At 43.3% G+C, this 20,098-nt stretch overlaps 1 protein-coding gene and 1 pseudogene across 4 annotated transcripts in view; one reads left to right on the forward strand and one right to left on the reverse strand.

The window, feature by feature from the left end:
- GSN (gelsolin) overlaps positions 1-20,098 on the forward strand; it is a 123,752-nt gene that overhangs the window by 23,045 nt on the left and 80,609 nt on the right. For all 4 annotated transcript variants that reach the window (XM_030817732.1, XM_030817734.1, XM_030817733.1 and 1 more), the window contains exon 5: positions 589-727. The gene's annotated coding sequence lies outside the window, so the exon portion shown is untranslated. The remainder of the gene's footprint in view (positions 1-588; positions 728-20,098) is intronic.
- LOC100590960 lies at positions 7,511-9,523 on the reverse strand (annotated as a pseudogene).

A 20,098-nucleotide genomic window follows, 5' to 3' on the forward strand; every position in this document is an offset into this window, starting at 1 on the left:
ACTCAAACAGATTCAGCCCTTGTGTGTCTCTGGGTAAGTTACTTTATCTTGTTGAATCCCAGACTTTTTCCATCTGTAAAATGGGGTAATCATACCCACCTCATAGTTAAATGAATTCATTCATAGAAAGTGCCTAGTGTAATGTCTGGCACATGCTGATGCTCAACATAGACAAAAGCTACCTTTACCATCAGTGCCGTTGCTATTATTATTATTAAAATCTGAGAAAATCCTGTTATTCAGTGGGTTAATGTGATAGAAAAAGCAATAGATTTAGATTCTTAAAGACCCTCGTCCACCCTCTGTGACCTAGGATAAGTCCTGTTCACACTCTTGTGAACTCCATTTTATTCACATGTAAATCAGGGTTCATAGTCTCTTCCCTGCAAACTTCACAGCATCACTCAACAGATTTCATGAGCACCGACTACGTGCAGGGTAATCACATTCCTAACGCTAAAACCAAAGGGTAAGCATCGCCATACTCCTCCTTTAATACATGATCAATTAGCAGTCCAGGGCCAACGAGAAGCAAAGCTGGGATTCCATCAGGCTCTCTCTGACCTCCATGTTTGTCCTTTTCCATAGGTCACACTGTTTAGAAGGAGAAAAAAGAGCTCGCTGTGAAAAACGCTCCGCAAAGCTGCAGAGACCTGAGAAGGTGAAAGAGTACTATCATCAGCAAACGGCATTCCTTCCATGGAAAATGTCATTGGGAGGAAAGCAGGTGACTTTGGATTTCTTTTTTCTTCTTTTCTATCCTTGTAAAGGATTTCCTTCTTCTCTATCTTTTGATAACTCGTGAAAGCCTTAGGTTAATATTATCTACCAAGGACTCCTACACTTCAAACAAGAACTGGGTGAAGGTAGCCAGTCCAGACCCAACTGCCTCAACTGAAGAAACTGATCAGAATAGCCCTTTGAAGCTGTAATTCACTTCAGACATGATTTTGAGGAAGAAGAAGAAAAAACAAAAAACAAAAAGCAGTAACGTCTGTGGGTATCAGAACTCCAGCCAATTCAACTGAGAGCTGGGAAGAGGGAAGAGAAAGTGCTGCAAGTTTTCAACAGAGTGACCACAGAGTCCTATAGTATGAGCTCTCGTGGTGATGTAGCAGGCAGGCCTCTATTGTTTTAAAGATGGGGAATCACGAAAAAGAGAGAGAGAGAGAGAGAAAAGGGAAAGATGGGAAAAAATTTTAATCTTAAAAATATAAAAGCAGGCCAGGTGCAGTAGCTCACGCCTGTAATCCCAGCACTTTGGGAGGCCGAAGCGGGCAGATCACCTGAGGTCAGGAGTTTGAGACCAGCCTGGCCTACATGGTGAAACCCCGTGTCTACTAAAAGTATAAAAATTAGGCAGGCGTGGTGGCAGGTGCCTGTAAATCCAGCTACTTGGGAACCTGAAGCAGGAGAATCGCTTGAACCCAAGAGGCGGAGGTTGAAGTGAGCTGAGATTACGCCACTGCACCCCAGCCTGGGCGACAGAGCAAGACTCTGTCTCAAATATATATATGTATATAAAAGCATTTGCAGCTGTTCCAGATTAATATGGGAGGAAGTGATGGGAGAGACCAGAAGATTTGATAATCCCAAACCTAACTTGTTATAGTGTGGTACAATGTAGACTGGTTTTCCTTGAGGTCAGGGACTGGACCTGCTTCATGACTGTCCAGTGCTGAGCACAGGGTGTGGCATCTGGTGGGATCTTAGGAAACATTTATGTAATGAGGAAATCTAGGGAATGTGATTGAAAATCTTCTTGACATCTTAGGGCCCTCACTATGATTGCAAAAATTATTAGTCTATATAGATTAAAGCCAGGCTTCTGATTTGTCTGGTGGGGCTGATTAGTCAGTTATCCCTTTTTCACAGCCTCAGGCACTCTTGGCAGAGTTACATAAGTAAAAAGCCATGTGTGTATGCATGATAGGGATGAATATATCAGTCAAGGGGCAGACTCCAATTTTGCAAACTTTTTAAAAAATATATTTTATTGTGATTAGAACATGTAACATGAGAACTACCCATTTAACAAATTTTCAAGTATACAATATGGTATCATCGACTATAGATGTAATATTGTATAGCAGATCTATGGAGCTTATTCAATCTTGTTATCCTGAGCCAAGAAAATAAAAAGTATTTGTGTTTGTGAAATTGATTGGAAGAACTCTGCCTAAGGAAAGGCAACAGTTAGGTCTCAGGCAGGCCAGAAACCAAAACTCCATGGATCATAGAAGTAGAGACTCATGGGCACTTCCTTTCAAGAACCTCCACTTTCCTTGATGTTTGCTTTGTGGCTAAGGAGCCAAAGTGGCTGGATGGCACTCTCAGCTTACAGTTCAGAGGAACCATTGTTGAGTCACCTGATAGAAGCTTTCCTCCCTTGGGCTTTGTGGTGGATTAAAGATGGCTACAAATTCCCTATCACTTCTCTGTTGAGAGGTGAAGTGTGTTTCCTCAGCCCTTGAATCTGGGTTGGCCTGAGACTGCTTAACCAACAATATGTGGTAGAAGTGATGCTCTCTGTCAGCTCTGAGGTAGGCCTTTAATAAGACTAACAACCTCCTCTTCCTCCCTCTTGGAGCCCTGAGCTGCCACATAAGAAGTCCAGGCTAGCCAGGCGCGGTGGCTCATGCCTGTAATCCCAAAGTATCCACCTGTGAGGCAGGTGGATCACAAGGTCAGGAGTTCGAGACCAGCCTGATTAACATGGTGAAACCCCATCTCTACTAAAAATACAAAAAATTAGTCGGGCGTGGTGGCATGCACCTGTAATCCCAGCTACTCAGGAGGCTGAGGCAGGAGAATCTCTTGAACCCGGGAGGCGGAGGTTGCAGTGAGCTGAGATCGCGCCACTGCACTCTAGCCTGGGTGACAGAGTGAGACTCCATCTAAATAAATAAATAAATAAATATCCAGGCTATTCTGCCAGGCACACAGAATAAGACCACTGAGGCACGGGAGGTCAAATAAAGATGCTATCTTTGATGTCCAGTCCAGTTAAACTTTCAGATGGTTCCAACCCCACCTAGCAACTGGCTGCAACCTCATAAGAGAGTCCAAGCAAGAACCACTGAGCTGAGCCCGGCCAACCCACAGAACCATGAGAGATAATAATATTTTACTATTTAAAGCCACAGAGTTTTGGAGTGGTTTGTTGTACAGCAACAGATAACCAAAAGAGACCCTAAAACCTATAGCTAGCAAGGCCTACAGTCTCAGGACAGGAAGTCTAACATTTGGAGAGCAGATATTAGGTGTCACCTTGAGCAATTCCGCCCCTTCATTCCTGAAGCAATTGTTTTGATTGGGATTCAGTTTGCCTTCACTGAGCAACAGAAAACCCCAGACAATAATGCCTTGAACAAATCGAAAGTTTCTTTCTCACAAAAGTCTGGGTAAGTGATCCAGACTGGAATAGTGCTCTAAGATGTCAGGGACCCTGGTTCTTTATCTTTTTTTTATGCAATGCATGACCTCAGCCTCCTGGGTCAAGATGACACTTCAGGCAGCAGGACAGAGGAAGGGATGCAAACACAAAGGGTGCTTTCTCCTGTAGAAGGTTATTTAAAGCCACCACATGTCGCTTCTTCTTGTATTCTATTGGTTAGTATGTATCTCATGGCCGTGCCTAGCTGCAAAGGAGACTGGAAAATGGTACCTTGATTTTGGGTGGCCATGCATCCAGCTCTAAATTCTACTACTGCTCATAAGAAAGGCTATTGGGAGACACTTAGCAGTGCCTGCCTCACTGCTACATCTTGAAAAGTAATAGAGAGACACAGGAAATGGCATCACATATGGGATGCTGACTCACAGCACCGATCCCTTCCGGAGGGGAGCAAGCAGTTATCTCCCTGTGGGCACTGTGAGCCTCCACAAGCCCGTTCTACTGTGCTATAGGAGCCAGCTGCTCCTGGGTCATGCGTGGGGTCTGTTAGGTGAAGAGTGAATCCCACAGGCCTTAAGCCACTGCCACTTTTGCCATGAAGTGAATTCCTTGATAAGAGAGAGCATTGTGTGACATATGATGACTGGGTAAAAGCTTCTATAAGCCCTCAGGCTGTGGTGCTGGTGGAGGCATGAAGGGCAGGAAAAGCAAATCCAGATAAAAAATAAATGTAGAGTTGGGCATGGTGCCTCACATCTGTAATCTGAGCACTTTGGGAGGCCAAGGCTGGAAGATCGCTTAAGTCCAGGAGTTAAAGGCTGCAGTGAGCTATGATTGCACCACCATACACCAGCCTGGGCAACAGTGTGAGACCCCGTCTCTAAAAAATAAATTAAATAGTTAAATAAATAAATGTAGGACATTGCCATGAGAACAATTTGCCTGCTCTAGATGGAGTTAGTTCCCAGCTGAGAAACAGGGAGGTGTGGGGCAGAAGGAAGAGTGTTAGCTTCCTTCCTTCTCCATGAAAGGGAGGCCCAGAGGAAAGGCTGCAGACCAAGATGGTTAGTGGGTAGAGATTCTCCATGTCCTCTTGCAAGCCCCAGATATCACCATCCTTTCCTAAAGGAAACCTGGCAAAGTGATGCTGTTGGCTGTCACTGAAATTCAGCAACTCCCCGAATCTGAGTTTGGCTTTAGCAATCTCACACCCATGGCCCCAGTGAACAGTTTCCATCTGGCCAGAGAAAAGTCATGAGTTTCACTTTGTGCCTTGTGGCAAACATCTCAAGACGTGAGCTTGTCTTTATCCTAAATTAAGATACCTGATGCTTTCAGAAGCAGCCACCCTACTGGTTTCCACATCTTTCATCTCCCTTTTAGGTGGCTGAGAATTTTAGCTTCAGCTTGTCCAAAGTCCCAAATGACCCAAAGAGATTATGTGCTTAGCCACTGTCTTCCAAGGGCTGGTCGTTCCTATTCTGGAAGACAATTAGGATTCTCAGTGCCTCGCTCCCTGTCCAGCTCAAGAATCATGGATCAGTTGGAGGAAAAGCTAACCTCCAGTAATAAAAAGGCAAACTAGAGTAGCCTATTTTCCCTTGAGGTGAGTGGCCCAGGGCAGCAGGGCAGCTTTGGTTCTTTGTCACTCATTCTTCCCCAGGGCAGTGTTCTCTTCTGCATCGGTGCAGCTGGGTTCTAGCTGGTGGGAAAGGAGAAAACAGTGGAGGAGTTTTGCTGGTTATCTTAGAACCCAGGCTCAGAAATGACACGTCACTCCCACTTCATTCCACTGGTGAGAATTCAAGCACCTGGCCACCCTAAACACAAGCAAGGCTGGCAAAGACAGTCTAGGGGGACAGCCATGTGCCTGGCTCCCATTCTACTTAGGCAAAAAAGTAGAATGGAGAGCCTTTTGGTGAACACCTACCAGTCTTGGCCACACATTCCAAATGGCTCTTATTTCCTTGAGGGTCTGAGTGAGTTTTCTAGGACTGCCATAACAAAGTGTCATGAACTGGGTGGCTTAAGACAACAGAAATATATTGTCTCACACTCTGGATGCCTGAAATCTGAAATCAAGGTGTCCACATTGCCCTCTGAAGAGGCAATAGAAGGAACTGTTCTCCAGACCTCACTCCTAGCTCCTGGCAGCCACAGTTGTTTCTTGGTTTGTGGCTGCCTCACTCTAATTCTCTCTTTTTTTCTTTTTCCATTATTTAACAGGTTGTTTTTTTCCCCCCCAAGACAGAGTCTTGCTCTGTTGCCCAGGCTGGAGTGCAGTGGTACGATCTCGGCTTACTGCAGCCTTCACCTCCTGGGTTCAAGCAATTCTCCTGCCTCAGCCTCCCAAGTAGCTGGGACTACAGGCACACGCTACCACAGCCGGCAAATTTTTGTATTTTTAATAGAGACAGGGTTTCACCATGTTGGCCAGGCTGGTCTCGATCTCTTGACCTCATGATCTGCCCACCTCAGCCTCCCAAAGTACCTGGATTACAGGCATGAGCCACCATGCCTGGCCAACATGTATTTTCATTTTATATCCAAATTATCACATTTTCTGCATTAAAATATAATTATACTGACTTCCCCCGTACCCTATACCCTCAGAGAAAATAAGAGAAGAAATTTACACAATTTGAAAAGTAGAATGCATGGAGTAGGGAAGTTGCTATTGCACCCAAGTAACAAAGAACAGAGAGACCAAACAGTCAATAAGGCACAACTGCATAGAAGACAGCTCAGGGCTTGCATCAGGAAGGAGCAGGAATAAAACTCCAAAACTTCTGAATGCCACCACCTGTGCCACAAGATTACCCTCAAAAGGCAGAGGTAGGTCAGAAAGCAGAACCAAATCAGGGATTTTCCAAAGGCTGCTTCCTAACAGAGTTTAAAATATCCACAAACATAAGAGACTTTGCTTCTCACCTTGCCTTCAGCATCTGGTAAACACTTTAGAAACTTAAACCACTGTTCACATGTCAGAATGTAGAATGGCTATAGGTTTTTCTTTCTTCTTTTGTTGTACCCCAGGCAACCACTCTATTAATGATTTTAGTCATGTGATTCTTCTGCATGGAAACTCAGCAAAGTTCACCAAAGACAAGGCTTTTCACTGCTATCAGATAAATATCGGCTGTGCAAAAGTTGCAGGATTCTGTGTGTTGCTCAGAGAGGGAGAGCTGTAAAACACAGGAATCTCAATGCATATGTAATAAACAGGAAAAGGAAATTTATTTTACTCATCTATTTATTGTATAAGAAAGAGCAAGTAGGCAGTCAAAATCATCTGCTAGGCTGGGGGTGATGGCTCATGCCTGTAATCCCAACACTTTGGGAGGCCGAGGAGGGAGGACCACTTGAGCCCAGGGGTTCAAGACCAGCTTAGGCAACATAGTGAGACCCTGTCTCTACAAAAAGAATTAAAAAATTAGCTGCATATGGTAGCACATGCCTGTAGTCCCAGCTACTTGGGAGACTGAGGTAGGAGGATTGCTTGAGCCTGAGATTTCGAGGCTGCAGTGAGCTGTGCTCACACCACTGCACTCCAGCCTGGGCTACAGAGCAAGACTCTGTCTCAAAAACAAACAAACAAACAAACAAAACCAACCAACCAACCAACCAAAGAAACTATTTTCTTAGAGCAGCAGCACAGACCCACAGGGACATCAACAACCCAAAAGAAAATGCTCAAGAAAGAGCATCTTGGCTCTTTTGAAAGGAGTCATCTTTTAGACCTGATCTTGCCCCTAATTTAGAGACCAAAGCATTATAACTCAGAGGCTGATACTCTTGAGGAGGTTGAGAGGTAAGGTCCAAGAGACCCAGATAATGAGGACATTATTAGGTAAATAACTATGCCACTGTGTACAATGCAAACATCAATAAGAAAACGTCACTCCATCCCTGCAGCTACTTTAAGCAAAGCACTGAAGATCCAGGTTTTCTGAATAGGGAATAGTTTGAAGTCTGTTAGCAGTTTAAAGCATTCAACACTGGAACAATATGTTACCTATTCTTTGTTTTTAATTATAGGTTAACACAGTAAACTCCAACACAAAGGTGAGGCTAGGGGAGTGCTAAAGGAATAAAGAAAACAGAACCAGCATTTCACAAGTACATTAAGCAGTGATGAAACAGCAGCCAATGCTTTGCAGAGTCTCAAGGGTAAAATTTGCTTAGGTGCTGTGATGGTTAATACTTAGTGTCAACTTGATTGGATTGAAGGATGCAAGGTATTGTTCCTGGGTGTGTGTGTGAGGTTGTTGCCAAAGGATATTAACATTTGAGTTGGACTGGGAGGGGAGACCCACCCTCAATCTGGGTGGGCACCATCTAATCAGCTGCCAACGTGGCTGGGATAAAAGCAGGCAGAGGAACGTAGAAGGACTAGACTGGCTTAGTCTTCCAGCCTGCATTTTTCTCTCATTCTGGATGCTTCCTGGCCTTCAACATCAGACTCCAAGTTCTTCAGCTTTGAGACTCCTGGTCCTTCGACCACAGACGAAAGGCTGCACTGTCAGCTTCCTTACTTTTGAGGTTTTGGGACTTGGACTGGCTTCCTTGCTCCTCAGCTTGCAGATGGCTTATTGTGGGACTATACCTTGTGAGCGTGTGAATCAATACTCCTTAATAAATTCCCCTTTATGTAGATATCTATCCTATTAATTCTGTCCCTCTGAGAACCCTGACCAATACAGGTGCTCCAAGGGGTTCTCTTCAGCATATCTTTGGGGAAGATTAGGAACAGTTGCCAACCAGTATCCAAAGTCTCATAGACAGTGTGATTTTCATGAGGACCCTGAAAAATAAAGTTCCTCTCAAACTTCTGCAGAAATTCCAAGTCAAGAAGATCATCTGAGCTAAGGGCTTCTTCTCCAACTACAGCAATCATGGCTTGTACATCCTTCCCAATAGCTTGCATACAGCTAGTTACATATATCTGCATGATTCTTCCTGGCCATCCCTTCTCCAATAGCAGACTTCATGAACAGTGATAGTTCAGGCAGCACATTGATAGGTGGATAAATCTCTCTCTTGTGTCTCTCTGTCTGTCCACATAGATCTGTCCCAGTCAGGTCAGAGATGGGTGAATGATATCGTTGGTAGGCATGGTAAGAGTAAGAATCTGAGTAATTGAGCCATTTCTACCTTCTCCTCGACCTGTATGTTCATATATAGTGGCTAAGTCTGTATAAGTGTAACCTGGGAAGCCTCATCAACCAGGAACCTCTTCTCTGGCTGTAGAAACCTCTTGAAGTGCTTCAGTAGATGAACTCATGTCTGTTAAGATAACCAATACATGTTTCTCACATTGGTATGCCAGAAATTCGGCTGTGGTTAGAACCGGGTGAGGGATGATAATCCACCCAATAGTTGGGTCATTAGCCAAGTTCGAAAACAGGCAGATGTTGTCCATTGAGCCATTTTCTTCAACACCAGATTTGAAGAACCAGGCAGCTTCCTTGTTTACATCCCTAGCAGCAAATACAATTGAAAAATTTTCCTCAGTGTAGTCTACATCTTTGGATTTATTTAGCAAACCAGTCTGGTGGCAGATTTGAGCTGCAATCTTTGTGTAGTAACCCAGCAGCAGAGAAGATAAAAATTTTCTGCCCCGGCAATACTGTTCATAGCAACTATGGCTGAAATGCTGGTCCGAATCATCTCCTCTGGGTAGATTTGACATTGAGGATTGGTTGGCCATCCCATGATATCAAAGAAATCTTCAGCCAGTACAAGAGGACCTTTGTCAGTGGGTTTTCCCGATTCAGTGAATACCCAACCAAGCATATCCTCAGACACTGATGTTTGGAAAATATCCCCAGTCCCTTGGAATACCTGAACCACTGCCTTGGAGCCACCAACTTCTAGAACTTGCCCATGTCTCTTTGTGCCATCTAGTAATGTCCAGTGGACAATCTCAGCATCTATGGGAAACTTAACATGATCTAAGATCACTAGTGGACCATGGAGTCTTGATACTGTGATGTATGTAAGGCAAGGCTGGGAGAGGTAGTTCCGACTAAGAGTCAGCACCTGCTCCTGAGTTCCCACCACCAGCGGGCTTGGGTAGTTTGGGTGTGGCCCATTCATAACCCCACACATCGCCTGCAGCGCCATCATCTTGACGTAGCATTTTCCCTGTGTGTCTCCACATTGTCTTCCCTCTGTATTTGTCTGTTTCTCTGTCCAAATTCCTCTTTTTAAATGACATCAGTCACATTATATTACTATTAGGGTTCAGCCTGATTACCTCATTTTAACTTGATTATTTCTGTAAAGACCCTATTTCCAATTAAGGTTGCAGTCAGACATCCTAGAGGTCAGGACTTCAACACTGTTTTGTGTGGGGGCTGGGGATTCAACTCATAACAATTCAACTCATAACAAAGTCTGTTGTCTGCAATCAGCTCTTGGGTGCTGATATCTGTATGCTCTGTAACAGAAGCAAACCTAAGCAAAGAAATAGAATGTACTGGAAGTATATTGGGTGGCTCCTGGAATCAAAAGAGAACTTCAACAATCAGGCCTTGGGAGAGGCAAAAATTCCTGTACATCTCCTTAGGGCCTGCCTTCCAGATGATTCTGTGTCAATATCCTTCTGGCCAAATACCCTTTTTCTCAAGATACAAATTCTCGGAAGAGTCAGCTGGGTTAGCCTGTGGTGGAACCAGGACCTCTTTGGGGCATGTGAGTGGGATCAAGTGATGGACAGTCTTGCTAGGGCCTCATGGGGTAGAGGAGAGGCAGTTCTCCAAAAGAAAGTCAGGGGCGGCTACTAAAGATGGGGGAGGCATGTGTTGTGCAGGTAAAACCGCAGGTGTTTGCTACACATTGTACTTTGTTTAAGAAAGACTTCCAGCTCAGGCAGCTGTGTTTCTAAACATTATGACACTTAAAGGAGCCATTTAGTCATCTGGAAAACGCAGAGTTGTGGGGAAATGCGGTGTCATGTGGTAAAAAGAGCACTCTTGGTGAAATCAGGAGAGCAGGTTTTGTTTGGCTTTTTAAAATATTTGCAGATGGTATAATTCTACCCTGAAAACTGAAGGGAATCAACTGAAAAGCTCTTGGAAACAAGAAATTCAACCAAGTATCAAGTTACTAACTGGAAATAAAAATAATGCCGTACAGATCAATTAGAAAGAAAGCATAAAAGAACCAAAGATGTTATTCAACTTAGCTACAAAGGCAGCTTGTAAAAGAATAAACTCGGAAAGAAGTGCAAAGGGCCTCTATTAAGAGAAAACATCAGATTCTCCTTGGAGGCATAAAAGACAAAGGGTAGAAAGAGTTGGGATAATAAAGATGTCTTTTCTCCCTAGATAAATGGATTAATTCACTGAAAGATTTCAGGTGAGCAAACAAACAAAATCAAATCTGAGCCAATCAAAATCCTAATTAGGTTTTTTAACTTGAAAATATGAGTCTAAAACTCATAGGAAGAGTACCTGTCTGTGGATGTCAGATCCTCATAGCCAAAAAGCTTCCCCCCAGGTTTTGATTTTTGGTTCTGTCATTTAATGATCTGTGAGACCTTGGAGCAGGTAATGTAACCTCTTTGGGCCTTAGTTTTTTCTCCTGTGAAGGGGGATAATCCTATCTTTCTGCTTCACAGAGCTGTAGCAATGATCATGTGAGAGAAAGTATTTGGAAGTGTCTCATAAACCGTAAAGCACGTTTCATGCTATATTTGCTATTTTTATTCTTCCATGATGCCAGATAAATAGGAAAAAATCACAATGCAAAAGGTGTCCATTGCTCTGCAAGAAGATAAACACCTCTTATTAAACTCAGATACATGATGATTTGTAAATATTTGATTCCTGTGAAGGAGAGAAAAAAGCTAATGCAAGCTGTTTGCTGCTCAGTAAATGAGGGCTCACTCTCTGGTTATGGAACTGAGCAAAATTCTTATGGCCTCCCCGCTGTCTCCAACCCCAAACCCCTGTGTTGTCATCTGTAGGGTGAAAGGTTTTGGACTTCAGGGTGTTTGACAGCATGAACTTTGGAGTCTCTACAGATCTTGGTTCAAAATGTAGTGCCAGCAATTACTTTGGACAACTTATTATTTCTTTTCTTGGGTTTCAAAATCCATCAGACAGGCATGATAATAATCTCTATTATTATATCTATTAGATTTCTCAAAGAGATGATAATATCTACCTCATCAATCTTCAAGAAGACTTGAGAGTTAAATGGGATAATAAATACTAAGTGCCTGGAACCTAGTAAAAGCTCAATAAATGAGCATTATAAATAATTAACTGTCATAATTACCATCATGATTTTTACTCTAAGGACCTTTGCAGCTTTAAAATCTAGGATAATATGTCAGAAAAAAGCTAAAACAGGGAGGAAACAGAAAAGATTCCCTTAATAGGGCTTGAATCAGTACTTGCAAGGGAGAGATTTTTCTGGAAGATGGCTTGTGTATTCATCATAAGGCCTCATTTAACCTTGGTGACTCACAGAGTTTGGCTGGGCCTGCTGTCCTCTAGAAAAAGGGGGATAGAGGAGTAAGGAACCGAAGGGGGCTAGACAGGGGAAAGCCATGGCCTGGGGACCACAGTGAATGGTTCCTTAGAGAGTCTAGTCCAAGGTTTTTAACTTTTATAAAATATATGTTAAACCGAGGAATTTCTTTTTCTGCAAATAAGTTTTGAGGTAGGCACTGTTGGTTGCCAAACCAAAGCTATGCCCTTCTCATTCCTCGACAGCGCAACCCTGATAATTGTTCAGGATCAGACAGCTGAGTGGCTCAGGAGAGAATGGTGCAGCCTCAGGACAAGGGGCAGGAGGAAGCCTGATTACTTTGGCCAGTGATTGGTTTAGAAATGGGCATGTGATGCAATTCTGGCCTATGAGATATCAGGGGATGTAACGCATGTCATCTTTTCCTTAAGAAAGAGGAAAATTTTCCTAGAAACCTGCCTGCTCTTGGGCTTCTGCGTAAATTTTCCTCATCCTTAAGGAAAGGGTGACGTACCTACATCTCTGGCAGGAACATAAAACAGCACAACCCCTACGGAGGGTACATTAGTTTCCTATCACTGCTGTAACAAATTACCACAAACTTGGTGACTTAACACAACACAATTTATTCTCTTAAAGTTCTGGAGTTTAGCAGTCTCCCTGGGATAGAATGAAGGTGTTGGCAGGGCTGTGCTCCCTCTGAAGGCTCCGGGGAGAATCCACTTCCCTGCCTTTTCTGGCTTCTAGAGTTTTGTTCCTTGCATTCCTTGGCACATGGCTCCTTCCTTCATCTTCAAGGCCAGCCACACAGCATCTTCAGATCTCTGTTCTGTCTTCATACTGCCTTCTCCTCCATGGTAAAATCTCCTGCCCCTCCTTTATAAGGAAACTTACGATTAACATTTAGAGATCACTTCGATAATTCAGGACACTCTCCCCATCTTAAGATTCTTAATCACATCTGCAAAGTCCCTTTTGCCATATAAGCTAACATCCCAAGGTTCCAGGAATTAGGATCTGGTTATCTGTGGGGGCCATTAATTAGCCTACCACAGAGGGGATTTTGGTACTAACTAGCAAAATTACTTGTACATTTATTTTTTTCAAGGTTGGGGTTATTGAGGTATAATTTACATATAGTAAAATTCATTTTCTGAGGGGAGTGGGAGCAGCGTTTTGCTCTTGTTGCCCAGGCTGGAGTGCAATGGCGTGATCTTGGCTCACTGCAACCTCTGCCTCCTTGGTTCAAGAGATTCTCCTGCCTCGGCCTCCCGAGTAGCTGGGATTACAGGTGCACACCACCACGCCCAGCTAATTGTTGTATTTTTAGTAGAAGCAGGGTTTCACCAGGTTGGCCAGGCTGGTCTTGAACTCCTGACCTCAGGTGATCCACCCATCTTGGCCTCCCAAAGTGCGGGGATTACAGGTGTGAGCCACTGCACCTAGCCATATTTTTAGTGCACAACTGTATGAGTTTTGACCAGCACATATTGTTGTGTAATTATATCACAATCAAAATGTAGACCAGTTTCATCACCCCAAGAAATTAATTTATGTTGCCCCTTAGTAGTCAAAGCACCCCCTTGGCTTAGCCCCTGGCAACCACTGGTCTGTTCTTTGTCCCTGTAATATTGCCTTTTTGAGAATGTCATATAAGTGGAATCATAGCATATGTAGCTTTTTAAATCTGGCTTCTTTCCCTTAGCACAGTGCATTTGAAATTCATCCATGTTGTAGTGAGTCAGAAGTTTGTTCCTTTTAATCACTGGGTAGCAGTTAGATTAAATAGATGTATCACAATGTATTCATCAGATGAAAGAAACTTGAATTGCTTCTAGTTTTTGGTGATTATGAATAAAGCTTCTATAAATGTTCAGGTACAGACAAATGTGAAAATATGTTTTCATGTCTCTTGAGTAAATATGTAGGAAAAGGATTGTTGACCATATTATAAATATATTGCATGTTACATTTTATAAGGGACTGGCAAAATGTTTTCCAAAGTGGCTGTACCATTTTGCATTCCCACTAGTAATGTATAAGAGTTCCAGTTGCTCCACATCCTCATCAGCATTTAGCATTGTCAGTTTTCTTTCTCTTAATTTTAGCCATTCTGAGAGGTAGGCAGTGGTATAGTAATCTGACTTCTAGACAGCTATCACAGATATGCAGTAGCAAAAATATAAAAAGATGCATGTACAAGGCTAGCCACTGCAGCTCTATTTGTAATAGCAAGAAAATGGAAACCCAAATTTTAATCAATGGAAAATGAATTGAATAAATGACGGTACATCCCCCAAATGAAGTATTATGCAGCTACTACAAGGAACAAGAAATTATTCCACTACTATGTGTGATCTCCAGGATATGTTTTTAAGTAAAAAGAGAAAAATATGTATAGTATGCAATCATTTATCTACAAATAAGAGAAAAACTATAAAAATTTAATAAAATATTACCATAGCAAAAGGGAAGGAATAGAAAGGAAGCTACAGGGATGGAAGCTAGACTTCTAAAAATATAGCTTGCATTGTAGATTTAACTTTGGAACAATGTAAACATTTTATGTAATTACACACAAAATTAAGAAAAAATCAAATTCCTAGAAAGTAAAAATAATGTTAAATTAAAATGACCCTGTGTGTCCAGTTGATGACATAACCACACAAAGAAGACTTTAGTGACCTTAAATCACTGTCATTCGATTCTATACTCCTAGAAGACTATATCTGGCAAAAAGAGCTGTGTATTATGGGATTAAAAGAATAATTATGTTGATGTCCTTGAAAATTAAGATATTTAGCATAGTTGATAGGAGATATAAATCTAAGATTGATAAGATTGAGTAAAAATTCTATAGTCCTCCACTTCAACTGGAAGTATCAGTATGGATGCATTATACCTTTTCTTTTTTTTTTTGAGTCAGGGTCTCGCTCTGTCACCCATGCAGGAGTGCAGTGGCATGATCAGGACTCACTGCAGCCTTGACCTCCTGGGCTCAAGCAATCCTCATGCCTCAGCCCCTCTAGTAGCTGGAACTACAGGTGTGCACCACCATGCCCAGTTAAGTTTTTAAAAACATATTATTAGAGACAAGGTCTCACTTTGTTGCCCAGGCTGGTCTCGAACTCCTGAGCTCAAGCGATGCTCCTGCCTCAGCCTCCCAAAGAGTTGGGATTACTGGCTGGGCGCAGTGGCTCACGCCTGTAATCCCAGCACTTTGGGAGGCCGAGGCGGGTGGATCACGAGGGCAGGAGATTGAGACCATCCTGGCTAACACAGTGAAACCCCGTCTCTACTAAAGATACAAAAAATTAGCCGAGCGATATGGCAGGCGCCTGTAGTCCCAGCTACTCAGGAGGCTGAGGCAGGAGAATGGCGTGAACCCCGGGGGCGGAGCCTGCAGTGAGCCGAGATCGCGCCACTGCACTCCAGCCTGGGCGACAGCGAGACTCTGTCTCAAAAAAAAAAAAAAAAAGAGTTGGGATTATAGGCATGAACCACTGAGCTTGGTCCCTTTTATCTTTAGAAAACAATATACATCTCCTAGTTATGCCCACTAAAAATAATTGAAATTCAAGTAAACTGTGAAAAGAAAAACACTTTTTAAAAAAGAGACAAGGTCTTGCTCTGTTGCCCAGGCTGGAGTGCAGTGGCTATTCACAGGTGCAATCATGGCTCTCTATAGCCTTGAACTCTTGGGCTCAAGTGACCCCCTTGCCTCAGCCTCTTGAGTAGCTAGGACTACAGATGTGTGCCACTATGCCCAGCTCGAAAAACACATTTTAAAGACAACCAGAGAAATATAAATGTTGCAGTATATTTAGTGAAACTCAGAAATGATTGTCAATATGTTAAACTGTGATAATGATATTGTATTTTTTAAAAAGAACTTGTACCTTTTAGAGATGTGTTCTGAAATATTTATAGAAGAAATGCTATGATTTCTAGAATTTGCCTCAAAATTATCTGAGGTCAGGAGGCTGAGGCAGGAGACTGGCATGAACCCAGGAAGTGGAGCTTGCAGTGACCCAAGATAGCGCCACTGCAGTCCAGCCTGGGTGACAGAACAAGACTCCGTCTCAAAAAAAAAAAAAAAAAAAAAAAATTATCTGAGAGCAGGGAGAGGAAAGGTATGTGAACACGTAGATGATTCAGGATGAGTATGTAGTGGCAACTGTAAAAGCTGAGTGGTGGGCACATTAGGATCATTATACTACTCTTTCTACATTTGAGTGGTTTTAAAACTTTCCATAATAAAAAATATTTTTTTTTTTTTAGAAAAAGGAGATGTGAAGAAAGGAGATGTGAAGATAGTTGTCTGAGGATGCTATGCTCAGAGCTGCTGCAGTCAGTTTGTGAGAATGAAAGGGCAAGCTTGAGGCCTAAAGCATCCAATTTGATAGATATTCCATTTCTATAAATTCAAATTTAACTTAATTATAAAGCTAGTTAATGCGAAAATGAGGCAATTATGATGGACACAAATATTGAAACTAGGCTTTATCCATGCATATTCATGAGACTTTTTTGGTTGCAACTAATAGAAACCTTAGCATAGTTTAGGCAAAATTTGGAGATTTATTATGGAGATTCAGAATTCTAGGACAGAAGTGCCACCAAGACTCATGAAGAACATAGTTCACAATTTCAGGTCCCTCCATATCCTTTCTCCAGCTCTCATCGCCGCTCTTCAGCATTACCATGACTGTCTATCACCACCCTCTCATGTAGACCAGCTTCCTTCATTTTCCAGCCCACATCATGGAAAACTTGCACAAGTCCAAGTTCAGCCATTCGGATAGAGACAGATTTTTTTCTCCAGACTCAGTTCCAAAACTTCTGGAAGAAGAGCTTGATTGGTCCGGAAGCTGAGATTGTCCCGTCCAGTGGGGAGGGCCCACTCCTAAGTGAGTCATGGCCAGAGTTTAAGGCGTGTGTGACATGGCTGCACCTGTGGTTCCTGTGGTGTTCCTTTAGGGAGAAGAGCAATTCCCAGAGACGTGTAGGTGGGAAGTGGTGAGGCAGACGGAGAAATAGGTATCTATATGGTTGAGTCAGGCCAGATCATGCGATCATGAATGGGTGCAAAAATTGCAGAGAATGATGCCTTGGGCAGGCTGAGTTTTGGTTGACTGGGGAAAGCTAGCCAGAAGGCCAAGGGTACAAGGGAGAAGACTCAGCTCCTGGCTGCCCCCAGGGTGCTCACAGGGGCTTGCTCTGCTCAAGTTCAATGGTCATTGCAGCCCATGGGTAGTCAGGAACCAGCCAGACCAGAGGTGCTCAGGCCTTGGTGCTCAGGGAAAGAAAGGCTATATCAGTGCTCAAGGGCCCATCCACTCCCATGCAAGGGAGCCCCCACCACACTGCTGTCTGGCATTTGTCCCACATTGTTCCACTTCTTACAACACCATCAGGCTTGAAAATACAACGCAACAACTGTAGCCTTCCAATTGTGCAGCCTCTGACTTCCACCTTCCATTCTAGTGACATAATATTGAGAACATCCTGACTCACACCCATAAGTAGTTGCAAACTGAAATCATTTTTCTTCATCTTCCATTGCAACTCAGTCAGGCTTTTAAGCTACTTTTCAATTAAACTGATCCAGAAGCTTGCGAGAGGAGTGAGTAGAAAATGTTTTATTTGAGTTGAAATCACTAATCTAGGCATAGCTGTGGGTATTCTGTAGTATTCATTTGAATCAGGAGGAAAAGAGCATCTAAGATTTAAAATAAGTGCAAAAAGCAGCCAAAATAGAATAATCAAATCACCAAATCAAATAATCAAATTGACTTAGTTGTTACACTGGGATCCTAATGAACCCCAACGTTAGCCCTACCTGACTCACAAGATTCTGGTAATGGGTCACTGATAAAGCCCAGGTAAAGCAACCTCACCCCCCCGACCACCCCCAGTGCCCACCACACCCGGCCACTGCAAGGGAGTCTGACCAATGAAGGCCATCCATGAAGAGGGGCAGTCTTCAGTTCATTAGGAGAATATGTATATGCTATGCTATGTATTTGCATAGAAAAGAATAAGGTGCTTCCACATTCTCCCCTTTATTTGATCCCAACAAAGGGAGTTAGATAGGACAGATGTTATAAAGGAGGAGACTGAGTCTCAGAGAAATGCTGTAAAGTATCCTTGTTAGCCAATGATAAAGAAAACAATTGTTATAACTTCTAGCGCTTGACTCTTTTTTTTTTTGGCGGGGGGCGGGGGGGGGACAGTGTCTCACTCTGTTGCCCAGGCTGGAGTGCAGTGACGTGATCTCTACTCACTGCAACCTCCACCGCCCAGGTTGAAGTGATTCTCCTGCCTCAGCCTCCTGAGTAGCTGGGATTACAGGTGTGCACCACCACACCCAAGCCCTTGTCTCTTTCCTTAATCTTCCCTCCCTCTCTTTTGTCTCCCTCCTTCTCCCTTCTTCCCTTCCCTTCCTTCACTTCCCTTCTCTTGCCTTCCTTCTTTCCTTTTTATCTCCCCCTCTCCCTTCCCCATCTCGTCCCTCCTTCTTTCCATAAATTTATTGAGTCTTACTATGGGTCAAGACCTAAGCTTGAAACTGGAGGTTTGAAAATACATGAGATCTGGTTACTGCTCTGAAAGAACACAGCAGGGGAACAGGTGTATCCAAAGCTAAAAACGGATACAATATGGAGGCATTCAGAGGCAAGGAGGACGTTGAACTGGGCAATGAAGGATAAGTAACACGACCAGGTAGAGATAAGGGAAATGGGAAAGGCATCCTAGGCAGAGGGAACACAGAGAGCAAATGCCTTAGAAGACACAAGCATAGATTGTTGGTGGGGTGGGCAGGAGAGAAACCCTGGTGTCTGGGAAAGAAGGCGAGTAGGTGAGGCTGGTGCTAGATCGAGGAAGGCCTTGGAGGCTGTGCTAAGGGTTTGGAATGTGATGGGGGCTGTTGAAGATTTTTAGGCAGGGAAATGACAGGGTTATGTTTTCAAGAAAGATCATTTAGAGGCCATGATGTAGTGGATGATTAGCATGAGATGAGATTGGGGGCACTGAGGCCAGTTAGGAGACTCTTGTGACAATCTAGATGTAAGATGATAACATAGGAGCTGAGGCAATGGGAGATGGTGAGGAGGGGCTTATTTCAAAAGATTGAGGAGATAGACTTGATAGGACTTGGCAACAGAGGTGCAGGCAGGATGATGTCTAAGGAGATGCAAGAGACCAGGCGTGGTGGCTCACACCTGTAATTCCAGCAGTCTGGGAGGCTGAGGCGAGTGGATCACCTGACTCCAGGAGTTTGAGACCAGCCTGAGCAACGTGGTGAAACCCTGCCTATAAAAAAAAAATTTTTTTTTAATACAAAAATTTAGCCAGGCATGGTGGCATGTGCCTGTGGTCCAAGCTACTCGGGAGGCTGAAGCAGGAGGATCATCTGAGCCTGGGAAGTGGAGGCTGCAGTGAGCCATGATCATGCCACTGCATTCCAGCCTGGGTGACAGCCTGAGACCCTGTCTCAAAAATAAAAAATAAAAAAATAAGATGCAAGAAAGTAACCATGAAATGGTTCATGCCATTTAATTCCTTCCCCAATAACATGTTCTTATCCCTTCTTTTCAGAGGATATATTTCTATTTATCTATTCTTTCTGACATGACTTTCTCAAGACTTGTTCTCCTTCTTTCTGGTTTGGGCGGCAATATTTTTTTCCACTTCCTGTTTTCTGGTGTCTGATTCCTCAATAAACAAGGTCATGGTGAGAAATAGCCACATGTATACCTGGGGACTTTCTGCCCTGGTCACCAGTGATTGGACCAGGTGGGCACCTGAGCAAGCTGGGCCAATCAGAGTCCTTCTCTGTGTTCTTGAAATTAGGGAAAGAAAATGGCTGCTGCTTTCTTGAAAGAAATGGAAACTAGGTGGCTTTGGCTGATGATTCAAGTGGCTGTTTCCTGAGAAGTAAAAAAGCTGGTTTTTAGTGAGTGAGAATAATGACGTCTATGCTCAGGGAGAAACAGATGAGAGAGGAAAGAGGGCTGTGTGGTTCCCATAGAACTTGGAGATGATGCTACCTTATGCTGAAGCCAGGATGTAAGTCTAGCCTTTGGCTCCCTGTTGCTTGAGCTAGCTCTGGTCGTACTTTCATACATTTGTCTACAGATGCTGTTACAAAACTCACACACCAATGACTGTATCTTCTGGAAGTACCTTTGCATTTGTGCAATTTACTCTCTAGAT

Source organism: Nomascus leucogenys, chromosome 8 (genome assembly GCF_006542625.1).
Source record: "Nomascus leucogenys isolate Asia chromosome 8, Asia_NLE_v1, whole genome shotgun sequence".
In the NCBI taxonomy this organism is placed as follows: domain Eukaryota; kingdom Metazoa; phylum Chordata; class Mammalia; order Primates; family Hylobatidae; genus Nomascus; species Nomascus leucogenys.